Here is a 26,471-nt window from a genome sequence, read left to right as displayed (position 1 = left end):
GACGTCTTTGCTTTGTAACACTTTAAAGAGATCTTGTGTAACAAAATTTGCCCACAACTTCCATGGCCTTAATTGTGCATGCTGCCTTACCTGTTGCCGTTGACTTGATTCTGACTCATAGTGGCCCTAAATAGGGGTTCTGAGGCTGTGCAGCTTTGTGGGAGCAGATAACCTCATCTTTCTCCCATGAAGGGCATGAAGGAGATGGTGGTAAACCAGCAACCTTGTGTTTAGCAGTCCAACACTTAGCCTAGAGCGTCACCAGGGCTCCTGTATGTTTTCTAACCCGGGTGTTGGAGTGGATAACTAGTTGGGCTGCTAATCACAGGGTCAGCTCTTTGAAACCACCAACGGTTCTGAGGAAGTAAAAAGTTTCTACTCTCATAAAGGTTTATAGTCTTGGAAATGCACTGGGCAGTTTAGTGTGTCCTGTAGGGTCTCTGTGAGTCTGAATGGACTCAGTGGCAGTGAGCAAGGCTCTAGCAGATATTTAGGGAATAGCAGTAACTCATTTCCTTTTTTCTTTTTGAGTGGAAGGTGTGATTGCTTTATTTTTTAAACCTTAGATAAACCCAAAGGGGAAACATTTCTCCCCTTTTGGGTTTTGTGACTCTTGGTTAAGGTAAATGTTGCTCCTGGTTTTGAAGACATTGGGGAGTCTCTTAGATACCTTTTGGGTGGGACCAGGACATGTTTTTTTGGTTTATTCGTATGGATGACATTAAGAAATCTAACTGTTTTGAGGTCACTTTTTAGATTCCAAAATGGCAGCATTGCCACTTTTTCTTGATTTGTATTTTGTATCATACAGTTTCTTTGAGTATATTTTTGGTGTACATTTTCTTTTTTTTTCCTTTTTTTTTCTCTTTTCTTCTTTTACATTTTATTAGGGACTCAAACAACTCTTACCACAATCCATACATATACATACATCAATTGTATAAAGCACATCCATACATTCCCTACCCCAATCATTCTCAAGGCATTTGCTCTCCACTTAAGCCCCTTGCATCAGATCCTCTTCCCCCCCCCCTCCCTCCCCAGGTGTACATTTTCTTTTATCAGGTGCAATTGTTAAAAAAATTTAGGATTGTTGAAGTGCTATTGTTGAAAGAGGACACTTCAGGGCTAGAATTTTTAGTTTGATATATTGCCTCTGTGTGTGTATTCTAAGTAAAGTGAATAATGTGATGCATATTGTTCCGAAGAAGGTTTCTGTATTAGTTGAGTGTGTGGAAAGTGGGAAACTGATTAAAATGACTATGGAGAATTTTAGGGAAAAAATGACCTAGGGTAGTTATTATGAGTATAAAAGAATAACTAGTATTTATTGAGAGTTTAGTGGGTGCCAGGTATTGTTCTAAGCTCTTCAAGTCTTTAAAGATTTAAATTATTGTCATGCTTACGAAGAAGCTGAGTTAAAGAGCGATTAAATTGTCCAAAATCCTACAGAAAAGAAGAACAGAATTAAGATTTGAACCCAGACTATCTGACCTTTGACGTTGAGCATTTAAAGCATTGCCCTTACAGTGCCCTAAGAGTGTGTGTGTGTGTGTATACATATACATAAAGCATAAGGAAACGCACCTGTGAGTAAACTTTACCATGAGGTGAGTGGTGGTTGAGTGTGGGGCAAAAGAAAGCAAGCAAAGAAAACATTAAAAAGTTGTAGCCTACAGTGCTGAGAGGATGGCTGAGTCATAATGAGGAAATTAGGAAAGTATCACTGTGAAGGAACATGAGCTAAGGTTGGTTGTGATCAACACTTAGATTGTGCACAACCAATTTTTCAGTATTAGGACAGTCTCCCCTGCCACTCACCTCACTCTTGATAGCTTTCTCTCCATGCTGGTTTGGCTCTGGACAGCACAGTATTATTAAATTAAACAAAACCATTAGAAAAAGATCTCTCTTAAAGTCTAAAACCACATACAAATTGCATAGCGATTATTTATTTTGGGTTCATTCATACCACTGGTTTTCAGCCTCAGTGAAGGTAATCAAGCATTACCTAGAGTAGGACTCGAGTATCTTGAGGTCTCTCACTGTAGGATGAATAGTTTGGTAAAATGTAGGGTGTATGCCCTGATCGGCCTACAGTGAGCACTAGACGTGGAGTAGATGAGATGAGTGTTGGGAGAGAACTAGTATAGTGGGGAAAAGCTCTTTGAGGCTTAGAGCCTTGTGTGACATTATAGGTTAATAGGTAAAAAAATAAATCACAAGCATTCTAAGAAGAACCAGGAAGTGCATCAGTGCCACAGTGGCAAAGGATAGGAAGAATTTTTAGAAGGTCAGGTTATGGGCAGTGTCAAATGCAATTGGGGAGTTCAGAAATGGAGACAGTGATGAAAACTGTTGTACTAGACCAGAAGTATGTAATTTGTAACTTTAGATAGACGTTTAAAAGGAAGGATGAGAACAGATGCAAGATTTGCTTTCTGAAGAATGATTTGTAAAGACATGGTCTAGCTAATGTAATATTTTGTATTTTTTGTAAATGCTTCCTTCAGTCTCATTTTTGTCTGTTGTCAGAGCTATTCAAACATCAAGATAACTCATTGAAAAAAATTTTTTTTGTATTCTACAGCCAGTGATTTTTTTACAGCCAGTGATTTAATACTTCTAAGTTATTTCCTTAAACTTTTCTTTTTACTCTTGATAGCTTTATTGAGCTATGATTCATGTGCCATAGAATTTACACACTTAATGTATAATTCCAGTGTTTTTTTAGTGCATTCATAGGGCTCTATAATTATCGCCACAATCATTTTTAGAACATTTTCATTGTCTCAGGAAGAAACCCCCTATCCATTAATAGTCACTCCCAATTTCCCACTAACCCACCCTCCCCGTCTGGCAACCACTATTGTACTTAACCATCTCTGTAGATTTATCTTAGTCTATGCATATAAATGAAATGAGGGAACATGCGGTTTTTTGTACCTGGCTTCTTTCAGTTAGCATAATGCTTTCCAGGGTTGATGTATCTCTATCGTTCCTTTTAATGCCAAGTAATATTCCATTGCAAGGAAATACTATATTTTATTTGTGTATTCAACAGTTGATAGACATTTGGATTATTTCTTACTCTCTGGAACTCTTTACCATTTTCAGCTTATTCCTTATCCTGACAACCCCAACCCCTTCATATTTTCTTTTAGATTTTAGCATCTGCCACATACTTTGCTAGGTTTTGGGGATATAAAGATGAGTAAGACATGGCTCTTAAACATTTGTGTAGTGTTTTTATGATTTGCGCATGCTTTCTTAGACATTATCTCATTTGACCTCACAGTAGCCCTGTGATGTAGGTAGAACATTTTTTAGCATGAGCAATTTGAAGTTTAGATTAGGTGATTTACCCCAGACTGCCCATTTCAGTCAGTGATGGAGCTGTGAGGCGTTCTTATTCCTGCCTGTTGTTACTTCCACTACTCTGTGCTGCTATTCTGTCTCAAAGGATCCCCAGGTGGATTCCTGGAACCTTAGAGGGATGGGGACACTCTTTGAGAATCACTGACTTTATTAGTTAGTTTTGGGGGCTGAAAATGAACTTTCTTACTAGATTCTGTTACTGGTTTTCTCCGAGACAGATTTTCTCTTTCTGTTTCTTGTCTCAACTTTAATGCTTCCATCATGTAAACTCTGACTCATGGCCACCCCACATGCCATCTTCATAATCATTGGCTTGTGCAAATCCATTGTTGTAGGCACTTTGGATTTTGAATGCCTTCCTACATCGGGGCTCATATTTAGCACTATACTTGACCACCTTCTCTTTAGAACTTTAATGGGGATTAATGTGATGATGATAATAGCTAATGTCTTATAAGGGCTTAGGATGGGTTCAGAAGTGCTCTATTCAGCTCACTGCCATAGAATCAATTCTGACTTACAGGACAGGCTAGAACTGCCCTTGTGTGTTTCCAAGACTGTAACTCTTTACGGGAGTATAAAGCCCCATCTTTCTCCCATGGAGTGGCTAGTGGTTTCTAACTGCTGACCTTGAAGTTAGCAGTCCAAAGTGTATTACTATGCCACCCGAGTTCTAGGTAATTTATATTTTTATTAATATAATCCTCAGAACTACAAGAGGGAAGTTTTTATTACCTAAATTTTACAAAGAAACAAGCAGAGAAGGGTTAAGTAACTTGCTAGGGATAGGAAAAGCTTGGATTTGAACTCCTGCGTTCTGTAACTAAAAGGTTAGAGGTTCTTTATTCAGCAGTGGCTCTGCTGAAGAGACCTGGTGATCTGTTCCTATAAACATTATCCCAAAACCCATTGCTGTCCAGCCAATTCTGACTCATCATGACTATAGGACAGAACAGAAAGGCCACATGAGGTTTTCAGAACTGTAAATCTTTATAGAAGTGGATTGCCACATCTTTGTCCCGTGGAGTAGCTTGTACATTCAAACTACTGACTTTCTGATTAACACTAGGGCTCCCTGTACCCATCCCAAGTCTTCAGAAAATGTTAACTTATTATCACCATCACCCCATTAATCTTCATTGAAATTCTGTGCAGAATATTATCCAATATACTCCTGACAGATGAGCCCTCTAGGTTGTAAGGTACTGGAAGGAAATGAAGACTGTATTTTGAATATGGTTATGAAAGCAGTCAAATAGCAAAGTTAACTTGGTTTTTTTATCAAGATTTATTTTATTTTTTTCCCGATCCCCGCCCGCGCCGCCGCAGGCCCCCCAAGATTTCTTTTAGACAGGAACATAACACTACAGTATGCAGAGGTAGATGTATACATTTTTGTCCCTGCAAGTGACCTTTCAACATGGAACATAAATATTATTTTCATTAATCTTTACGAGCTCCCTTGCTAGTTATTTAGCTTTCTTTCCACGTTGCCACTCTTTAGAAGCCTTGACTTAAGTCAGCTAAAGCTCACTTAGACTTTTCTCCTCAGCCTTTCAGTTCAGTTTTGTTTTCTATTTTGAACATTTAGGTTTTTACTTTTAGAGGATGGTACTCTACCTCCTCTACCTAAAACTCAGAAAATACCACAGTAGCATTTTTATAACAACTGCCAAGAAAATGTGACCCCTTTAATTGGACTAACTGGATGTTAGTACACAAATAACAAATTCTAAAAGTACAATGTTTTGGTTAAAGAGATTGACTTATACTGACATTGAAAAAGGCATCTGCTATATGGGATTTTTTATTTAATAGAATTTGTTATAACCAGATCAACCAAGCATTTTTATGTGGGCCATCTGTTGGGATATGGAAATAGCTTTGTTCTATGCAACCAGATGTTGTGCTTACATTTATAACAATGACTTTTTATTTAAGTAACCTTTTGTAGTTCGCTATCTTGGACTGCTTCTACTTGACATATCAACTGATAACCTGAGAATGTGAAGCTCTTCAGAGTGGTTATTGACCTACTATAGATTGCTTTGCTATATACAAAACAATTGAAACAAAAATAAAATGAGATTTTCATATGTGTATATTGTAAAATTTTCATACTATAATAAGATTAAGGTAATTTTGGGATGGGGGAGTCCTTGATAATTGTGGGATGAATGGGAGTTTTTGGAGAGTGTTTTCCGAAACTGCCCTTGTTGGCTATTTTTTCATTATTTTTAAATTATATACAGAGAGAGTCTTGGACCTACTGAAGAGTTGGTAAAAGGGGACTATTCAATGAACTTTTACCTGGAGCTATCTAGCTGAGCTAGAGCTTTGAATTAAAAGCTGTAGCTGAGTTTTCCTACTTAGGTAGAGTTTCATACCTAGTGACATAAGGATATAAGATCGAACTTTTGATTGATAGACTATGATGCCAAGTCAAACATATTAAAGTTGTCATAGAGTTGGCATCAGCTTTCTCTTAAGATTGAGACCTAAAAAAAAAAAAGATTGAGACCTGACCTTACTGTATGTTAGCTTATGAATTTAGGAGAGGAGTAGATGAGGGAGAAAGACTCTAGGATTCACTTATAGTAGTTTCAAATTCTGTTGACTATAGATACATGGGATGGGAGGAAGACTGGAGTGGGGGCTAGAAGTAGGTTATTGTTAGATTCTAGTTTAAGGTTGGTGAGTACATAGATGCTTATTATATTATTATATATTAAAAGTTTCTGTGGCTTGGCTGTAGACCTTTGGGAAATTAGTTACAGACACAGTAGCTACATACGCAGTCAGGTGCAGCATGGCCTTTTGAATGAAGATGAAGCAGATTGTCACAGCAGGAGGTAAATCATGTATGACTTCAGTTTCTTCCAGTGTGGTTGGATTTGTGGGTTGTGACATGCTTTTCTGTCTCCTCTTTGTAAAGGTGTACTTGATGGTACTCTCTCACCGTGTGCATGCACAGTAATCACATCAAAAAAGATGTCATTTACTGTAGGGCCTGTGTGCTTAGAAAGATTTCCACCTTATATTGAATAATATTTTCTCAAAGTTCTCTTTCCAGATGTTGGGTTTTGGAGTTTCACAGCAGCCCCGTGGTTTGGACACCAGTATTAGATACCAAAGAGTTGATTTCTCATGGTGGCGATGACTGTCTCTCAAAGTAGAACTGTGGGATTTTCAGACCTTTTCCTGATACACCTCTGAGTGGGTTCAAACCTCAGACCTATTGGCTAACAGTCTAGCTAGTTAACCATTTTTAACCATCCAGGGAGAAACTCTATGGTGTAGATGCCCCAGGTAATATTTCTGTTGATAGATGAGGGCATTTAGTTGTCCGTATTTAGTTGCAGCGCTCAGAACTCAGACCCAGGCCAGACCTCTATATCTAGTCTTGTACTTTTTTTAGTAGAAGCCTGACAAAGTTTTGATGAGGAATGTACTTTGGATTTCTGAGGTTAAACTTAGAGCAGAACTGTCTGTGATACCATTGGTTTAGGGACATAAAACGAGTGGGAGTAACTTCTTCCTTTGTTCAATGTAGTTCAGTTTTTTTGGCCATTGGATGTAGTTTTACTAGAACTTACGTTCTTTTGTCTAAGAAATTTTTGAGCATTAGTAAACATTAGATTTGGAGCTTATTTTAGAGAAGTGCACATTTATAAAATGTAGGTTTTGAGAAATTATACCTTGGATGTGATTCTATTGCGGATGGCTGGGTTACTTCCATAGTCCAGCATACGTTATAACTGCATAGAAAAGCAGACGGAGAGAATGCAGCACAAAGGATGATTTTTATTTTCTCCTTTGAACCTGTATACATGTTCCCAGTTTCTCTACAGAGAGCATCCATTATTATGATCAGAAAAAGTAAACATATGTGAGGGAGTGCCAAAAAACTCCTGAAAACTTCATTGGACGGAGCTTTTGTAGTACGCATTCTTCTTGCTAGGCGTGTATTGAGCAACTTGCTCTGAGTTAGTGTACCCAGTGGCGTTGCATTGGAAGGTTCTCTCTGGCACAGTGAATTTTTTTTGTAAAAGCAGTTTCACTTGAACGTCTTTTTTTGTGATGGCTGATTTTAAGAGAACAGCATGAGGCTCCAAAATTTTGTTTCCTGTTTGGGAAAAATGCCTCAGAAACTGCTGTGATGTTGAACACAGCTTACAAGGGCAGCGCTATGGGAAAAACTTGAGTGTATGAGTGTTTTTTTCATTTCAAAAAAGCTAAAATGTTGATTGAACAAACCTCGTCCTGGATGTCTGTATTGCATTTGGAGTTTGTTCCACTAGGTCTGATGTTCATCAAGCTTTTTATTTAGAGGTTCTGAAAAGATTGTATTAACAGTGTGTGAACAAAAAGGCCTGATTCGTGGCAGAAGGGGCACTGGTTTTGCCTCCACAACAGTGCACTTGCTCATGCAACCATTGCATTGCCCCAGTTTTTGGCAAAAGCCAGCATGCTTCTCCTGTCCCACACACCTTACCTGACCTCACTCCTTCTGATTTCTTTTGGGTTTCGTGAATGAAAAGGGACATGAAAAGACACTGATTTGATGACATAGAAGAGGTGAAAGGACACTGATTTGATGACATAGAAGAGGTGAAAGGACACTGATTTGATGACATAGAAGAGGTGAAAGGACACTGATTTGATGACATAGAAGAGGTGAAAGGACACTGATTTGATGACATAGAAGAGGTGAAAGGACACTGATTTGATGACATAGAAGAGGTGAAAGAAAAAAAAGGAGGGAGTTGTCAGCCATCTAAACAGATGAGTTTGAAAAGTGTTTCCAAGACTGGAATCTCCAGTTTGACAAATGCATGAAGTGTAATGGAGAGTACTTTGAAGTTGATAAGGTTGTTTTGTAAAAAAATTTAAATATACAGCTTTGAAAAAAATCCATTTTTTGGTACCCCCTCGTATTGCTTATTCAAATAAGAATTCTTTGGAAAACCATGAATCATAGGACTTTCGAAGAACAGTTTGCACACATGGTGCTATTGAAGTGTTTTTCTTTTAGGCAGTCACATTAATAAACCAGCTGGTTAAATTAATTACCTCTCATAGGTAATTAAGAGCTATAGCCTGGTTGTAATCATAGGGAGCAAGTTGTGGGTGCATTAAATGGATTGATTTTTTTTCTTGTTATCAGAATTTGGCCATTTATCTCTGCTGAACAAGAAATTAATTTTAGTCCTTCAGAAGTAGCCAAGAATGTAGGTTTAGTTAAGTAAGCCAAAATGATCCGATCAATAATTGAACTGAAAACAATACTTCGATTTTTAATGAAATTTAGACTTACAGAATTGCTCATATGCTTACATTTCCTAGCAGAATTCCAAGAAGCCAAGCTGTTAATGTGTCTTTAAAGTACTGTGCTTGCTCTAAGTACATTAGACTCATTCATTTATCTCACTTACTAGCTATTCAACATCTTTTTATGTTCCAAGCACAATACTAAATACTGGGATACAAGTAAAGGTCCTTTGCTAGCAATTTGGTTTGGGACAGACTTTACAGACATATTCTTGGCATATGGAAGTATACTGGGATTCCCTGAGTTCTGATTTTTAACTAGAAAGGCAAAATGACTAGTTTGTTTGAAAAACAATGCATTTAGTAGTGTGAACATATGACTTCAAGAGGAGTTGGTGGCTTTATATCTTTTTCTCTGCAAAAATGTCATTTTTAGAAAACTCATTTTTCTTTAAAAATTTCATTTAAAGAGATGACTTGGGCATTCATATTTCAGGTGTCCATTGGAGCATCATTAAGAAATCTTGGATTGACTGATCTAGGATGGGGACAATGTCCATTTTGTCTTTTATCCTCGCTATTTAGCACGGTGCATGACACATGTTCCTTACACCAAAAAAATTGAAAGGAAGTTTCGTGTTTAAGCTTCACTGAGAGAATTTTAATATCGATACAAAATACATTGTATTAAAACTTAATGCTTGTATCTTACTGTGACTGATAATGGCAGTTCCTAGCATAATCTTAGAGTTAATACTTAATCTAGTATTTCATTAAAACATTTGATATTCCCTCTGAACCACAAAAAGAAAACAAACCCTCTGAACCACAAAAAAACAAACAAAAATTTGATATTCAAAAGGGCTTCGAAAAGTTTGTGGAAAATAGAATTAAATGATAATGGAATTTTTCCATGAACTTTTGAAGCCCCCATGTATAGTCATTTGTCTATTGTTAGATATCCATAGTCACTGATGGTTGTAAGGCAGTCTGTTTATTGAGGTGAAATTTACTTTAACTTTTTCTGGTTAACCTAGTTCTTTTTTGGACAGTAGAGACCTAGTCTGCCTTCTTTTATGTGATCCCTTTACATAGTTGAAGGTGATTCAAGGTGCTATCCTGGGCCTTGTGAGAGATCAAAGATAATTATATAGCCTGGTTGTAAGGAACAGGTACAGATAGAGAGCCATGGGTTTGCTGAGAAGAGAGGTGGTTTTTGCCTATGATCAGTGGGAGTTGTATAGAGTATATGATGTTTGAATTAAGATAGAGAAGTGGGACATTATATAGAATATAAGCAAATATGTAGAGATGAGGAAGCATGATGCAAACTAGAGGAGTAGCAAGATGCTTAGGTTGACTGTTTCCCAAGCTGCCCTGTAGTCTACTAAACTGTTCTTTGTTGTCTTCTTAGCACCTGGAGGAGCTTTTGGAAAATACTTGAGACTCAGTAAATATTTGTTGAATGAAAGAATAAATGGTCACATATGTTTGGAAATACTGAAAAAGCCTCATAGATATATAAAGCATACTTGGTTATTGAACACACTGATAAAGTCCTGTAGAGAATAAAAGTTTTTCTCAAGCTGCTTTGACTATGGAATGCCTCTTAACTCTTTGAGTCCTCTGCAAAGTATTCTCTTGGGACCTGTATAGGAGAGGATGGTGAAACATCGCCTCACATACTTTGGACATATTATCAGGATGGCCCGAACTATGGAGAAAGGCATCATGGTTGGCAGAGTACCGAGGGTCATCCCCAAATAGGAAGACCCTTGATGATCTGTACTTAGGTATGCTATGAGTCGGAGTTGACTTTGTAGCACCTAACAACATATGTGGGGGCTTCCAAAAGTTTGACATAATGGAATTTTCCACAAGTTTTTGAATCCCCTTTTTATAGGGAGGTGATATGGAAAGCCGAGAAGTGCTTTCTTCTCTAAGCTAAGTACACTCAGGGTCTTCAGTTATTAGTTGACATTTGGTTTCTAAATTCCTTACTAGTCCGATATGATATCCTTCCCTGAAAACATTCTCATTTGTAAGTGTTCTTAAAATTTTATGCTGAAAACACAACTCACCACTCCAGTTGTGAACTGACTAGTGAAGAGTGCAGGGGAGTGCTACTCTCCTTGATTTGGACCCTGTTCTTTTAATGAAGCCTAAAATTGTATTTTGTTTCTTTTTAGTAGCTGAGTCACTCTCTTGGCTTCCATTCACTTCTCATGTTAATTTACAAGAAGTTCTTTCAGTAGATGCAGAGTGATTTCTTATTACTCAAGCTAAAAAGTGAATGCCCATTTTCTTCTGATTTGTTTAGGAGGTTTTCTCAGAAGGTCTAGTCATTATTAAGCTTCTTGACATCTGTGAAAGAAAAGAAAAAGAATTGTGCAGTGCTAGAGTTGAGCAAGTAATGCCAAAAGACTTTAGTCCAACTATCCTGCTGAGTATGCTCAAAGTAGAGAAAATATAATGAATTCCCATATAGTCATTATTGAAATTCAGCAGCTATTATGATATGTACTTCATATATATACTTCAGTATAGATCCCAAAAATTATACTTTAAAAATAACACTGTATTTTAACAAAATTGACAGTATTTATTAGCTGTTATCTACTATGTAATTCATAATCTAATGCCCTTGGTTATTAGGAACATCTTTTTATAGCTGGGTTTTAATTGAATCAAGATCCAGACAAGGTCCACACATCACACGTGGCATGTCTTACAGGTCTCTCTTTTTAAAACATCTTGTTTTAAGTTGAAAGTTTATGTAGCAAATTAAATTCTCATGTAATAATTTCTATATAAATTATGCAGTGATGTTGGTTACATTTTCTTTACAATGATGTGTTATTATTCCTATTAGTTTTGTTCTGATTCTACCATTTTATAATATTCTGGTGTCTATCTCCTTAAACCTTCCTATCTTTGCTTTAGAGCAGTGTTACCCAAAGTAGACAGCACTGCCCCCCTAGGGTGCACTGGAACTCTCTTGGGTCTGTAAAAATCGATAGCTACAATTTATCCTAGGAGCCTTCATGGTGTAGTAGACGCCGCTTTGGGCTGCTAACCACAGGTCAGATTAGGCTTTATACTCCAGTGAAAGCTAACAGTGTTGCAAACACCATATTCTATGTAGGAGGCAGTTTTATATTGTCCTGCAGAGTCCTATGAGTTGGAATTTACTCAATGGTATTGAGTTTTGGATACTTTATAGTACATTGTGGGTCATAGTGCAAAAAATTTTAATTGCTAAGGGGTTGGTGGTGAATAATTGTTTTCTGAAATAATGGAGGGTGGTAGACCAAATAGGCATGGGAACCTATGCTTTTAGAGTTATTTCTGACTATTTGGCTTTATATCGATCAGTGGTTCTCAACCTTCCTAATGTCACGACCCTTTAATACAGTTCTTCATGTTGTGGTGACACCACACCCCCCCAACCATAAAAATTATTTTCATTGCTACTTCATAACTGTATTTTGCTCCTGTTATGAATCAGGTGACCTCTGTTAAAGGGTTGTTTGACCCCCAAAGGGGTTGTGACCCACAGGTTTAGAACCTGATACAGATTTTTAAACAAAGCACATTCATTACTCATGGATGATACTCCAGTTTATGAGTGAATTTGTTAGTTAAAAGTCATGTGACTTAAAGAGATAGCTTCAGTTTAAGGCGTAAAGAGTATTTCAGGGTGATAGTATCAAGTAGTCTAGAAAATTTGGACTTTTTAAGAATTTGATTTCTGTTCCCTGTGTTTCTCCCTGGCCATCGCACGATCAGAACAGTCAGTAGTAGTAGCTGGTCAGGAGAATGTTACTCTTGTGGACTACTTATCTGAATCTTTGGCTTCCTTTCTCTTTTTTTAGACTAGTGGAGATCAGTAATTATAGCTCAGATGGCCATCCATAAGCTTTTAAGATCCCAGATACCCTCCCCTCCAAAAAACCCCACCAAAACCAAAACAACCCCCTTCCCCAAACCCATTGCTATCATATTGATTGCAACTCATAGCAGCCCTATATAGGGTTTCTGAGACTGCAAATTTCTTTTTGAAAGCTACAATGATTTATTATTTGTAAAGAAAGAAGATCTGGCATTCCAAGGTGTGAGGCACACAGTCTCTGGGAGGTGCTGGGCAGCACCAGACACTGTGGCTCTAAGGCCAGAGGGGTGCTTAGGCGGCGGCTCTCTCCAAGCCTGACCACACGGAGTGCTTCATCCCCTGGGCTCTCTTTATATCTTCCCACTTAAAGTTGATGTCAGGAACCTCATCTTCATCCTCATCTTTCTCAAGGCCCCCTGGGGGGAGGTGACCAGGATGGGCAGAGGGCCACATTCCTGGGAGACCCTTCTTATCAGCCAGCTGCTGGTGAGTTTCCTGGCTGGCAAGTCCATGGAAGAAGCCCCGCATGAGGTTGAGCATGTTGAGGGCCCCAGACACCTTTGCATACATGTCTTTGATGCCAATGAGTTGGGACATGGTAATGATGGCCCGGTGGCAGTGGAGGCTGTAGCCTCTAGGTTGTTTCTTCATCTTGATAGGCGTTCTTTTAAACCTTAGGGAAATATCGTGGAAGATTGGTTTTCGTGTCACACCAAATAGTGGACTGCTCTGTTCTTCGCTTTTCTGAAAGCGTCCATCCGCTTTAGCAGCTTTCCCAATGGCAAAACCTGCAGCACCTTTCCCGTTCCCCACAGCCACCAGGACATGGACCAATTTCTTCCTCTTTTGCTGTCATGTTGAAAAGATTTCTTACCTCTAGTATCCTGGTATCAAAATCATCATAGGTTTCTCTGTTGGGACCGGGGTCAGGGGTCCAAGACTGACCCCTCCCCAGAAGTTTCCGTTCCAATCTCGCTCCCATTTAATCTTAATTTTCCTCCTCCGTTCCCACTCTTCTCTTTGTTGGACTGTGTTGGCTTCCACCTCCTCCTACTCCTCCTTGCTCCTTTGTGTGATGGTCTGCAATGCTCCATTTCTCATCAGAGGGACATTCAGACCAGGCCAGAGGAAACCAGAACGCCCTTCACCAATGATATGACCCCTGTTCAAATCTTTTCTTCTTTTCTCAACTCTTTTGCCTCATTCTTTTCTTGCTCCAGCTCTGCTCTTCATTAAAGCATTTTTCCACAGCTCAACTACTGTCAATTTATTGAAGAAACTTGAGGGTCTACACTGTTGGCCCATCTAGTTACTAGGAGAATAAATACAGCCTTGTGTCCGTAGTACATGGGTCTGGATGGTGTAATGACAGTTTCCTCTGGTCCCCAGTGATGACAAAGGGCCATTACCGAGGGCAGTCTTCAATGCCAAAATGGAAGTTGTTGGGAAAGTGTTTAGGAAAAGTTGCTTGGCCCACAAATGACCCGCTGGCACGCCCCACAGGGCAGGAAGGTGGCTGGCAGCGTGGACTGCGGCAGCCATGGTAAAGCCACCCAGGAGCTCTGTCTCCGATCCGGGGCTGCAGGTAGTCTCCAACTTTCTCCCTTGGAGTGGCTGGTGAACTTGAACTGCTGACTTTGGGGTTAGCAGTCCAACACTTACCACTTGACAGCACCAATAGAGTTCCTCAAGACCTAACCATATTAGGATGTAGAACTTAACACTTTATGAACTTTATTATGCCTTTTAGTTGAGTTGTCCTATGAGACTATGATCATAATCCTTCAACCCTGGAAAATAAAAATTTAATGAGGTGTTCAGTTATGTCTAAGAAGTATTCACAACTATCCTTGTGATTTATTCTATATATGATTATACACCAATACACTGCTTAACATCTAGTATACTTTGTGTGAAAAAGAACACTTTGTGTGAAATAGAATAGTATGTGATTTTGAGGTTGTGCAAATATATGTGTATATACATTTGATGCACATATTTCAAAGTAACCCCTGTGTAAGCTACTCTGGCTCTCCATTGTATCTGGAGCCTTAGAGTTTGCAAATCTGTACCTGTAATTGGCTGCGTATGGTTGTGCAGAACTCTGAGAAGCCCCTGAGGAGCCTACACAGAATTGGCAGTCCCGAAGGATGAAGAAAAGTGGCCATAGCGCAGTATTACCTTGAAGGTATAGAACCTTCTTGGTGGCAGAGCAGGGCATGCACCATCCATGGAACCTGAGGGAGTGGAGCTATAGTTGGTGGGAGTAGAGATCCCAGCTGCCATGGCATTGTAAATCTGATGCTGGCCTGCCTCCTGACACCCTTCCAGGCAAGTCCTTCTTCCCTACCTCAAGATACAAGGGGGCTTTGGAAAATTTATGGGAAAATGGTCTATTAAAAAAAAACATTTTATTAGGTGCTCATACAACTCTTATCACAATCCATGCATATACATACATCAGTTGTATAAATTAGCACATCTGTACATTCTTTGCCCTAATCATTTTCTTTCTTTTTTTCCCTTTTTTTACATTTTATTAGGGGCTCATCTTGTATGGTCTTTTTGAGGTCCCTCATGTAGTCTGATGTTGCTGAACAGGTAACTTGTACCTGCACACACATATTTCATTTACATGTGCCTTTGGATACATCAAGGAGACCTGGTGGTGCTATGGGTTAGGTATTGGACTGCTAACTGCAGGGTTGGTGGTTCCAACCCACCAGCTGCTCTGAAGGAGGCAGCATAGACTATTTGCTCTCATAAAGACCCTATGTAGGGTTAATGAGTTTGAATCAACTTGAGAATGGTTGGCTTTTAAAAAATTTTTAGTTGCCTCTATTAGTGTACGCACACGTACCCACATATTCATACCCATATACATTTGATGCCTATATACATACTTGGGTAACCACAAAGTTTTTTTAGATTCTTAATATCTCTTTTAAAGTAACAGTCTTACCTTTTTGTCATAATTTGACACCTCCCACTCCCATAACCGTTCCTATCTGTGCCAAATTCTGTTACTGTTCCTTTGAAATACATGTCCAATTTCCTCTTTCTTACAACAATTCAACAAACATTTGGGAATACTTATGAGGGAGCAGCTTCACAAGTTTGTGGGAAAATTCCCTTCTCTTGTAATCCCATTTCCTCACAAACTTTGAAGCCCCTTTGTGTGTAAAAAACTTGTTAGGTTGTTGTAGGAAACAATAAAGATTAATTTGATTTGACATGTACCTGGTCCAGGGGGAGCCATTGATAGAGCTAGATATCCACAGAGGCAGTATCAAGCAGATCATTGGACCTCAAGTAGGTAATGCCTTGGTGATAGTAGTCTCCTAATTTGTTTCTTGGAAATGCTGTTAGTGGAATCATCTTAATGTTACTTTCACAATGTTCTGATCAGATCTTTCTTATAATCAATCCAAATGACACAGTTTTTGTCTTGGCATTCAGTGCTCCGCTTGGTGCCACTATTCCTGAAGTAGAACTCTTCAAGGTACAAAAGCCCTGTTTGTTTTTTAGAAACCAAACTTCTTGTATTATGTAGAATTTTCATTTCTCAATCAAGACAATAAATACTTGGGGGGCAGAAATTTATGTCATCTTAATTACTTTTGAAGCACATTCCTTTTCACTGCTTGCTACCTTCCTGGAGTCAGCTGGAGCCGGTAAAAGTTAATAACTCAGATCTAAGTCTCTACTTTTTGATTTCAAACAACAACAAAAACCCCAAACCCAAACAAACCCAAATTCACTGCCATTGAGTCCATGCCAACTCCTAGTGACCTATAGGACAGGGTAGAACTGCCCTTTTGAGTTTCTGTGAGTAAAACTGTTTTATGGAAGTAGAGGAGCAGCTGGTGGTTTCAAACTGCTGTCCTTTGTGGATCACAGTCCAATGTGTAAGCACTATACCACCAGGTCTCCTTTTGTCTCAAAAGCTTCCCTTAAAAAAAAGAAAGAAAGGAAAAAAGCCAGTTCATGGTAAGTCAGGGTTGACATACATGATTTGCAGGTTATCACTTTACCATCACTGTGTCCATGGCAGACTAAAAGCTCCTGGCCTTCTTTCTGGTTGCATTTCGACATAAGCTTCACAATGTAGCACTTCAGGTTGCTACCTACTGAGCACAATTGGCAAAAGATAGGAGATCTTTGTGCTATCCTGGCCCGAAGCCAATAGTTATTAAATTAACCTGTGTATCAGAATTAGCTGAGATAATTTTAATTAATAGATTCATTCTGGAACTTGAATCAGGATTTCCAGAAACAGGATAGAATTACAGCCATAATTTATACATCGGCCATCAAGTTGATTCCAAGTCATAATAGTACTGTAGAGCAGACTAGAACTACCCCTTTGGATTTAAGAGGCCAGAAGTCTTTACAGATACAGAAAGCCTTATCTTTTTGCCAAGGAGTACCTGGATTCCAGCTGCTGACCTGGTTACCAGCCCATCAGGTAAACCATCAAGGCTTCTTTTGGAAACCACACAGGTTTTGTAATTTGCTAAGCATCTTTAGCTGTGGGGACTTTATAGCTTCTCGTCTTTTAAAAAAGTTGCAGTGTAGTATTATATTCCTATGACAACTGGCCTATCTGTTTAATTTACATTTTAGGGATTGTGGTAGTTACATAATCTGTTGTCAATTTGAGATTTACGAGTGAATGGGCGGGATCAATCCTGCCAGTCAGGTTGCAGCTCGATGACCTCATTTGGAGACACCATGGAGATAAATAGTTTGCTGGGGGTGAGAGACAGACTCACTCCCTTGGAGACATGCTTGATGACAAGACACATGGAGCTATGCTAGAACCCTGGAGCTGAAGGAGCCACATGGAGACTCCTGCCAGCACTGAGATGCTTATACTGCCACTGGATACACAAGACTTTGCAATTACTGGCCTGTGATCTTCCTGCATTCAGCATTATTGCAGGTGCTTTGTGAGTCTGAAGTGGAGTTTATAGATTGGTATCAGACGTATGGGCTAATATTGGACTTATGGACTTGATTTGGATTGGGTTGGTATGTTTTCTCAATATACAAATGCTCTTTTTTTTTTTTGTAATTTCAGGAGAACATTTATTAAGTCTTTTTTTTTTTTTAACAATTTATTGGGGCTCATACAATTCTTATCACAGTCCATACATATACATACATCAATTGTATAAAGCACATCTGTACATTCTTTGCCCTATTCATTTTTTTCTCCTCTTTTCTTTTTTTACATTTTATTAGGGACTCATACAACTCTTATCACCATCCATACATATACATACATCAATTGTATAAAGCACATCCATACATTCCCTGCCCCAATCATTCTCAAAGCATTTGCTCTCCACTTAAGCCCTTTGCATCAGGTCCTCTTTTTTTTTCCCCCTCCCTCCCATCTCCCCCCTCCCTCATGTGCCCTTGGTAATTTATACATCGTTATTTTGTCATATCTTGCGCTATCCGGAGTCTCCCCTCCCCCCCTTCTCTGCTGTCCTTCTCCCAGGGAAGAGGTCACATGTGGATCCTTGTAATCAGTTCCCCCTTTCCAACCCACTCACCCTCCACTCTCCCAGCATCGCCCCTCACACCCTTGGTCCTGAAGGTATCATCCACCCTGGATTCCCTGTACCTCCAGCCCTCATATGTACCAGTGTACAACTTCTGCCCTATCCAGCCCTGCAAGGTAGAATTTGGATCATGGTAGTTGGGGGGAGGAAGCATCCAGGATCTGGGGGAAAGCTGTGTTCTTCATCGGTACTACCTCGCACCCTAATTAACCCATCTCCTCTCCTAAACCCCTCTATGAGGGGATCTCCATTGGTCGACACTTGGGCCTTGGGTCTCCACTCTGCACTTCCCCCTTCATTTAATATGGTATATATATATACACACACACACACACACACACACACACACACACACACACACACACATATATACATATACACATACATATATCTTTTTTTATTTTTTGCATGATGCCTTATACCTGGTCCCTTGGCACCTCGTGATCGCACTGGCCGGTGTGCTTCTTCCATGTGGGCTTTTTTGCTTCTGAGCTAGATGGCCGCTTGTTCACCTTCAAGCCTTTAAGACCCCAGACACTATCTCTTTTGATAGCCGGGCACCATCAACTTTCTTCACCACATTTGATTATGCACCCATTTGTCTTCAGCGATCCTATCATGGAGGTGTGCAGTCAATGATATGATTTTTTGTTCTTTGATGCCTGGTAACTGATCCCTTCGGGACCACTCGATCACACAGGCTGGTGTGTTCTTCCATGTGGACTTTGTTGCTTCTGAGCTAGATGGCTGCTTGTTTATCTTCAAGCCTTTAAGACCCCAGTCACTATCTCTTTTGATAGTCGGGCACCATCAGCTTTCTTCACCACATTTACTTGTTCACCCCCTTTGGCTTCAGCAGTTGTGTCGGGAGAATGAGCATCATAGAGTTCCAATTTAATAAAAGAAGGTATTCATGCATTGAGGGAGTGTTTGAGTAGAGGCCCAAGGTCCTTCCGCCACCTTAATACTTAACCTATAAATAGAGACACATAGATCTATTTCCCCATCCTCCTATATATATTTTTGCATGTACATGTCTTTGTCTAGACCTCCACAAATGCCCTTTGACTCCTAGCTCTTTCCTCCATCTCCCTTGACTTTCCTCCTGCCCTACTACCATGCTTCATCGCCACCTGGCCTAGAGTATACTTCTTCTCTAAGCAACCTTACCCTTGATCATTCCCCACCAGGCCTGCCACTCACCCCCCCTCTACCATTTTGGGTCCCATGTTTTTCCCTTGTCCCTGTGTTTGTTAACACCACTTCCTTACCCCCCCCTACCCCCCCACCCCAAGTCCCCCCGGAACTGTCGGTCCCGTTGTTTTTCCTCCAGATAGTTCATCCAGCCTGTCCTATTCAGACAGACCTGTGGAGACACTAACCTGCACGAAAACAAGACAGAGGAAAACAAAGCAACAGTATACAACCAGGCAACAAAACAACAAAAACAAACCACTGACAAAGAACAGAACAAAACAGTTCACAAGAGAAAAGCTTGTAGTTAGTTCAGGGATTGTTTGCTGGCCCTTAGGAGCGTTTTCCAGTCCAGTCTGTTGGGGCATCACGCCCTGGCCCCAAAGTCCACTTTCAGCATTCCCTGGGGACCTTGCCACTCCATTCCCTTACTGTTCCGCTGCACTCCCCCAGTGATTTGCCTCCGTGTGGTGGGATCAGGTCAGGTGCAACTCCCACACTGTGTCTCCGGTGCTGGCCCCTGTATCGCCCTTAGTCACTGATTGGCATCATTTCTCATAGTGGGGCCAGCCATGTTGTTCTCTCTGTGGACTGGCTGCTCTACTCAGGAACATCATCCTCACGGCCTGGTGGGCCAGGCTGTGCTCCACTCTCTCCTCCTGCCCCTTCATCTGCTCCCGTGTACTCTGATCAGATAGAACATTTATTAAGTCTTAAAAGGGACAAAGAGGACACAGAGACACAGACACATCATCCGAATGAGGGAGGCTGTTAGCACAGGACTACCCAAATGCTCTTTTATATAAATCTCTTATGTACATATGAATGTCTTTGAATTTTCATTCTCTAGTCAACCCAGACTAACACAGGGATATAGTAAAATAACTTACTCTGAATTACATCAGGCAACGTATATGAATCAAATGCATAAGATACAGATAAATAATTCAGAGAGATGGAATCTTGGTTTTCTAAATCTTAATAGTTTAAATTTAAACCCTCAAGCTCTTCTTCCTGAAAGCTTATTCTATATCGGTTTAGTGAATTACTTTAACAGTTAGTTCAAATGGAACAGTTCAACATTTTTTAATGTGGGTAATCTTTTTGTAAGAATTAAATTTTTTACCCATTTTTTCTTTAGTTATCACTTCATTCTCAAAAATTATTGCTACAGTTTCACAAACACAAATTAAAAGAATATATAGTTAAAAACCAGACATTGATAAAACCAGTGACTATCAAAACAGCAGCAGATGCTTTTGCATGCAGACAAAGATCATGTGATTCAAAGTATCATCGTAGTTCGGTGCTAATGACGGCTCTGACACCAGAACACAGTAGAAAATTCAAAAAGCAAATTAGCTCAGTTTTTATACCAGCCTTAAGCTTTGTAGGAAAGAGAGTTCAGGCTTAAATATTCTTACATTAAAACTGGTTGGTAGCATGTTTTTTGTTATCCTTTTGTGGCCCTCGCCCTATTTTAGGAGAGGCCTAGGTAGTTCATTTTTAAGATCTTAGAAGAGCAGTGTTCTTTATGGTTTTTCCAGATGATAAGAAATTTGTATGGATTCTTGAGTATATGTTCATTAATCACATTCAATGAGTATATACTATGGTTTGGGAATAATAAATACAACTAGAAAACAAACTTGCCTGAACTAATAGTGGATCAAGGGGCTGTAGATTTGAACATAATGAAGTGACTACTTGGACCCTGCCTTTCCTGGTACAGCTTTGATAGTGAAAAGGATATAGATCCTTTCTGATCCTCTGATGAAGTCATTACTTGTACCCTGTCTTTCCTGTTAGAGCTTTGGTAGTGAAAAGGATATCCATCCATTGGCACTAGTGTGGGACAAAGTTGGAACAAGAACATTTGTGTGTGATGGGGTTCTAATTTGATATGCCATATATACCAATTTAAATGATAAAATTTTATCTTCTTCATTGTATCCATATGGTTGTACACCTACCAGCTATCACTTTTTTTTCTCCCCAAAAGAAATCCCAAACTGGGTAGCATCCAACTCATTCCCCTTTTATCTGTTCCCCAGTCCCTAGCAACTGGTAATCAACTTTCTTTCTCTCAATTGACCTATTTTTGGCATTTAGTATAAATGGAATCATATGTGTAGTCTTTTCTGACTTTTTTAAAATTAAAAGATCATTTTATTGGGGACTCTTACAACTCTTTTTACAATCCGAACATCAATTGCATCAGGCATGTTTGTACATATGTTGCCTTCATTCTTTTCTGGACATTTACTTTCTATTGAGCCTTTGGTATCGGCTCCTCTCCTCACCCCATCCTCATACCCCCTTGATAGATTATAAATTATTATTTTCATATCTTACACCGACCACTGTCTCCCTTCCCCCATATTTTCTGTTCTTCCCCCCTGGAGAGGGGTGTATGGTTAAGTGTCGATCATATGATTGGTTCCCCTTTTCTCCCTTCCTCTCCTCACCCTCTGGTATTGTTATATCCCACTCCTGTTCCCAGATTTCCTGTGTCATGAGCACCCATCTCTTATCTATACCTGTGTACATGCTCTGGTCTAGTTTGAATTGAGAAGCAGCACTGAGGTCATGATAGTGGGGGGTGAAGAAGCCTCAAGGAACCAGAGGAATATAGCGTGTTTCGCTGATGCTTTATTGCACCCTGTTTGGCTCATCCCTTCCCTGTAGCCCCACTGTGGAGGGACTGTTCCATTGTCTACAGATGAGCTGTGTTATGTGTATTCTGCTGCCTGATGACTCCTCATGATCACACCAGCCGTGTGCTTCTTCCATGTTGGCTTGTTGCTTCTCTGCTGAACGGCCACTTGTTTAACGTCAGACCTTTTAAGACTCCAGACACTATATTTTTTTTATAGCTGGGCACCATCCGCCTTCTTCACCACATTTGCTTATGCACTTATTTTGTCTTCAGCGATTGTGTAGGGAGGGTGAGCCTCCCAGAACTGCTGATTTGTTAGAACAAAGTGTTCTTGTATTGAGGGAGTGTATGAGCAGAGGCCTGAAATCCGTCCACTACCTCAGTGTATTGCCATATATGTTCATAGGCCAATACCTCTATTTTTGTGGATTAATGCATTTGCATCTGTACACACCTCTGCTTATACCTCTATCCATTCTTTTGCTTCCTAGGTCCTTTGTCTGTTTCCTTTTACCTTCCTGTGACTTTGTTTTTGTTTTAATGTATATACAGTTTCAAGGGTTTTCCAGACTGTTTCAGTCCTTTTTATTGATGAGTAATGTGACATTATATGATGTCTTTTTTTGGATATATCTCTTTTTTTAACCCATTCATCATTAGGGCATTTGAGTTGTTTGCAGTTTGGCTATTATAAAATAATGCTGCCATGAATAGGAACATTCTTGTACAGGTTTTGTGTAGACGTGTGCTTTTATTTCTTGGGTATATGGCTATCCTAATTTTGGAACACTGGTGGTGTATTGGTTACGAGTTGGCCTACTAAACACAAGGTCAGCAGTTTGAAAGCAGTTAGGAGAAAGATGAGGCTTTCTACTTAGAGTCAGTCTTGGAAACCCGCAGGGGCAGTTCCACCCTGCCCTATAAGGTCACTGTGAGTTAGAGTTGACTCTAGGATAGTGAGTTGTTGGTATTTTTTGAGATGTGTGTAATTATTGGACCATGTGGTAACTCTAAATTTTAACTTTTTGAGAAACTGCCTAACTGTTTTGAAAAGTTGATGCACTGTTTTACTTTAAACAGTTATTTTATTACAGCCACCCTGATTGGTGAGAAGTGGTATCTCACTGTGGTTTTGCTTTACATTTGTCCAGTGACTAACAACATCTTTTCATGTGTGAATTGGTCATATTTCTGTCTTCTTTGGGGAACTATTGATTCAAATCCTTTACCCAATTTGAAATGGGATTATGTGCCTTTAAAAAATATGTTCTGGATACAGAACTTGCTATTTTTTTTTTTAACAATTTATTGGGGCTCATACAATTCTTATCACAGTTCATACTAATACATACATCAATTGTGTAAAGCACATCTGTACAGTCTTTGCCCTAATCATTTTTTTCTCCTCTTTTCTTTTTTTACACTTTATTAGGGACTCATACAACTCTTATCACCATCCATACATATACATACATCAATTGTATAAAGCACATCCATACATTCCCTGCCCCAATCATTCTCAAGGCATTTGCTCTCCACTTAAGCCCCTTGCATCAGGTCCTCTTTTTTCCCCCCCCCCATCCCTCCCCTAGAACTTGCTATTTTAACTGCAGTGGATAACTAAAATTATTTTGGAGGTAGAGAAGTAGTGTATACAAAGATTATATTAAGTGAAGATTTGGGGAATTTTCGGTCATATTTTTGTTATTATAAAGTTTTCCTCTTTTCAAGCTCTTGAAGCACCTCGTTTATTCATTTGTTAAACAAATATGAGTGCTTATTATGTACCAAGTTTTGGATGATGTAACAATGAAACATAATTCCTCCTCACAGAACTTGTTCTCTAGTGGAGAGAATAAGTAAACAAAAATAATAGTAGATGATGATAAGAGCTAAGAAGAATATGACGGTGATGGAGATCGAGTATAATAAAAGTTCTAGCATATCTTTAATTTTTCCTGAACTTTTAATTTATATCTGCTCTGATATATGATCTTAACCCTTTCCCCTTATTTCATTTTATTCAATTTGTGGCTAAACATTTTATTCAATTTGTGGCTACAATGAGTCAGAAATGACTTGATGGCAGTGAGTTTGGAGTTTTTACTTATTCTTAACTCCCCTGCAGTCTAATTTTTACTCATTATTCCATAAATTTTACCTTTGTATAGTATTATTATGTCCTTTTATATGGTTGCTTTGAGTCTACTGACTCCATGACAGTGTGTTATATGGTTGCTAGGAGTTGGAATAGATTTGATGATAGTAAGTTTTATTTTTCTTATTATAAGTCAGTATTATCTCAGTTTTTGCCTATGTTGAATAATTTAACACAAGTGCCTTTCTTCCTCACCTTGAATCACTTGATGTTATCTCCAGGACAATTCTTTCTCAAGTCTTTTTTTTAGCTAACTAAAATTCATTAAACTCATTGAGTTGAGTTGATTCATACTCAGAACCTGAGAGGGCAGAGTAGGGTCCCTGAAAGTTTACAAGGTAGTTATGAGCTAGATATTAACTATAAGGTCCTTAGTTTGAAACCACCAGCCTCTCCTTGGGAGAAAGATAGGCTTTCTACTCTGGTAAAGAGTTGTAGTCGTGGAAACTCACAGAGGCATTTCTATCCTGTCCCGTAGAGTTGCTGTGAGTTAGTATCAATTCAATTGGTAGTGAGTTTGGTTTTTGAGCAGACTGCCACATTTTTCTCCTGTGGGGCAGCTGATGAATTTGAACCACAGACCTGTTAGTTAACAGCAGAGAGTTTAGTCTCCGTGTCATCAGGACTCATGGCCTGCAATGGTCAATCCTCTTGGTAGGCAGTTTAAAACCACCAGCAGCTCCTAGGGAGAAAGACTAGATTTTCTACTCCAGGTAAAAGTTAAAGATTCGGAAACCTACAGGGGGTCTCTGAGTCAACACTAGTCATCTGGGCTCAGTTTTTTTATAATCATTATCTGTTGTAGTTTTCCAAAGGTAGCTTTTGGCTTGTTGCCTGTAATATCCCTGTGGTGAATTGATCATCCTCACATGCTTTTAACCACTCTCTCAAAGCAGATGACTCCAAGATACCCTTTTAGTGTAAGTTGTATCACTGCCTGCAGGTTTAGCTAGGGGCCTTGGGGGGAACCGGCTGACTGCTACTCAGCAAGATTCTTTTCTCTTCTTCTGACAGATTTCTCTGATTCTGGCTGATTAAGACAGAGGCTGTTCCCATGACTATTTAAATGATTGCCTGTGACTAATGGTATAGTAGCTCACAGTGTTCAGTCAAGCAGCCAGATTCAAAAAGATTGTTCCTTCATATGTGTTGTTTGAACTTTATACTTCACAGTTCTCTGAAAGATGGTGTAGAATCTGCAAAAATAAATAATTTGACCTCTAGTGCTATAACATTTGTTTTCAACAAACTTTAAATTTTTACCTTTTAAAAAAATCTTTTTATTGGGGCTCATAAGGCTCTTATCACAGTCTGTACATACATCAATTGAGCAAAGCACCCTTATACATTCGTTGCACTCGTCATTCTCATAATTCACCTTCCACTTGGGTTCCTGGAATCAGCTTGGTTTCCCGTTTTTTCCCCCGTCCCCCTCCCTCCCCTATCCCGCCCCTGGCCCCTTGATAGTTTATAAATAATTATTATATCTTATCTTACACTCCCCGGTGCGTCTCCCCTCACCCGTCTCCCCATTGCCCACCTCCCAGAGAGGAGGTACTCTGATGTTTTCATCCAAGCTTCTGTCACACTAACTAAGGCTTGGCTATTTCCTTTCTTATAGAGGAGACAATTAAGCCTCGGTGTATTTGCAAACTACATGTCTGTGATCCTTGGGTAGTAAAGAGGAAAGAGGGACTCCTAAGAATTACTTGAGAGTTAAACAAAATTCTAAGCCCCATTATATTTCCTCCCCAATAAGTTGCTATTTTATAATTATTAGTTGAATATGCCAGCTGTTTACAAGAATGCTGTATTTTCATGTGTTAACATATTCTTGTAAAGAGCATACACAAAAGAAACCAACATGGGACAGGCTGCATGGTATGCAAATACCACAGCAGTAATTTGTAATTCAATTTAATGTACACTTGGATACTGCTTATAATGAATGGAATTCCACATTCTTCTGTTGGTGATGGAATATTGCATAATAATAGCTTGCACTAGAGCATGCCCATTAATAAATGACATACTTTTACTATCCATGTTCTCGTGGTGCTTTTCAATACAGGCTTGTTGCATGTTGGTTTTCAAAATACTTGGAGAATAAGCTACTAAGTGCTGTTGGCACCACGTTAAGTCATGTAAATTATGAATGTATTTGAATGTAATTGTCCAAACTGCCATCAAGTCCATTCTGTCTTATAGTGACCCTGTAGGACTCCATCAGATTTCAAGGGTTGTATTTCTGGATATGATCAATCAGACAACCTCAATTTTTTCCTGTGGAGTGGCTGGTGGATTCAAACTCTTCAGCTTGCAGTTAGCCGCTCAGTACATGAGCCA

The 26,471-nt window shown here is 39.3% G+C and overlaps 1 protein-coding gene and 1 pseudogene across 2 annotated transcripts in view; one reads left to right on the top strand and one right to left on the bottom strand.

Annotated features, from left to right (window-relative positions):
* FOXJ3 (forkhead box J3) overlaps positions 1–26,471 on the top strand; it is a 137,428-nt gene that overhangs the window by 2,060 nt on the left and 108,897 nt on the right. The window lies entirely within an intron of this gene.
* Positions 12,833–15,586, bottom strand: LOC142424709 (small ribosomal subunit protein uS5m pseudogene; annotated as a pseudogene).

This window comes from Tenrec ecaudatus, chromosome 1 (genome assembly GCF_050624435.1).
Source record: "Tenrec ecaudatus isolate mTenEca1 chromosome 1, mTenEca1.hap1, whole genome shotgun sequence".
NCBI classification, from domain to species: domain Eukaryota; kingdom Metazoa; phylum Chordata; class Mammalia; order Afrosoricida; family Tenrecidae; genus Tenrec; species Tenrec ecaudatus.
The sequence above is the reverse complement of the archived record's forward strand: the minus strand, read 5'-3'. Positions and strand labels throughout refer to the sequence as shown.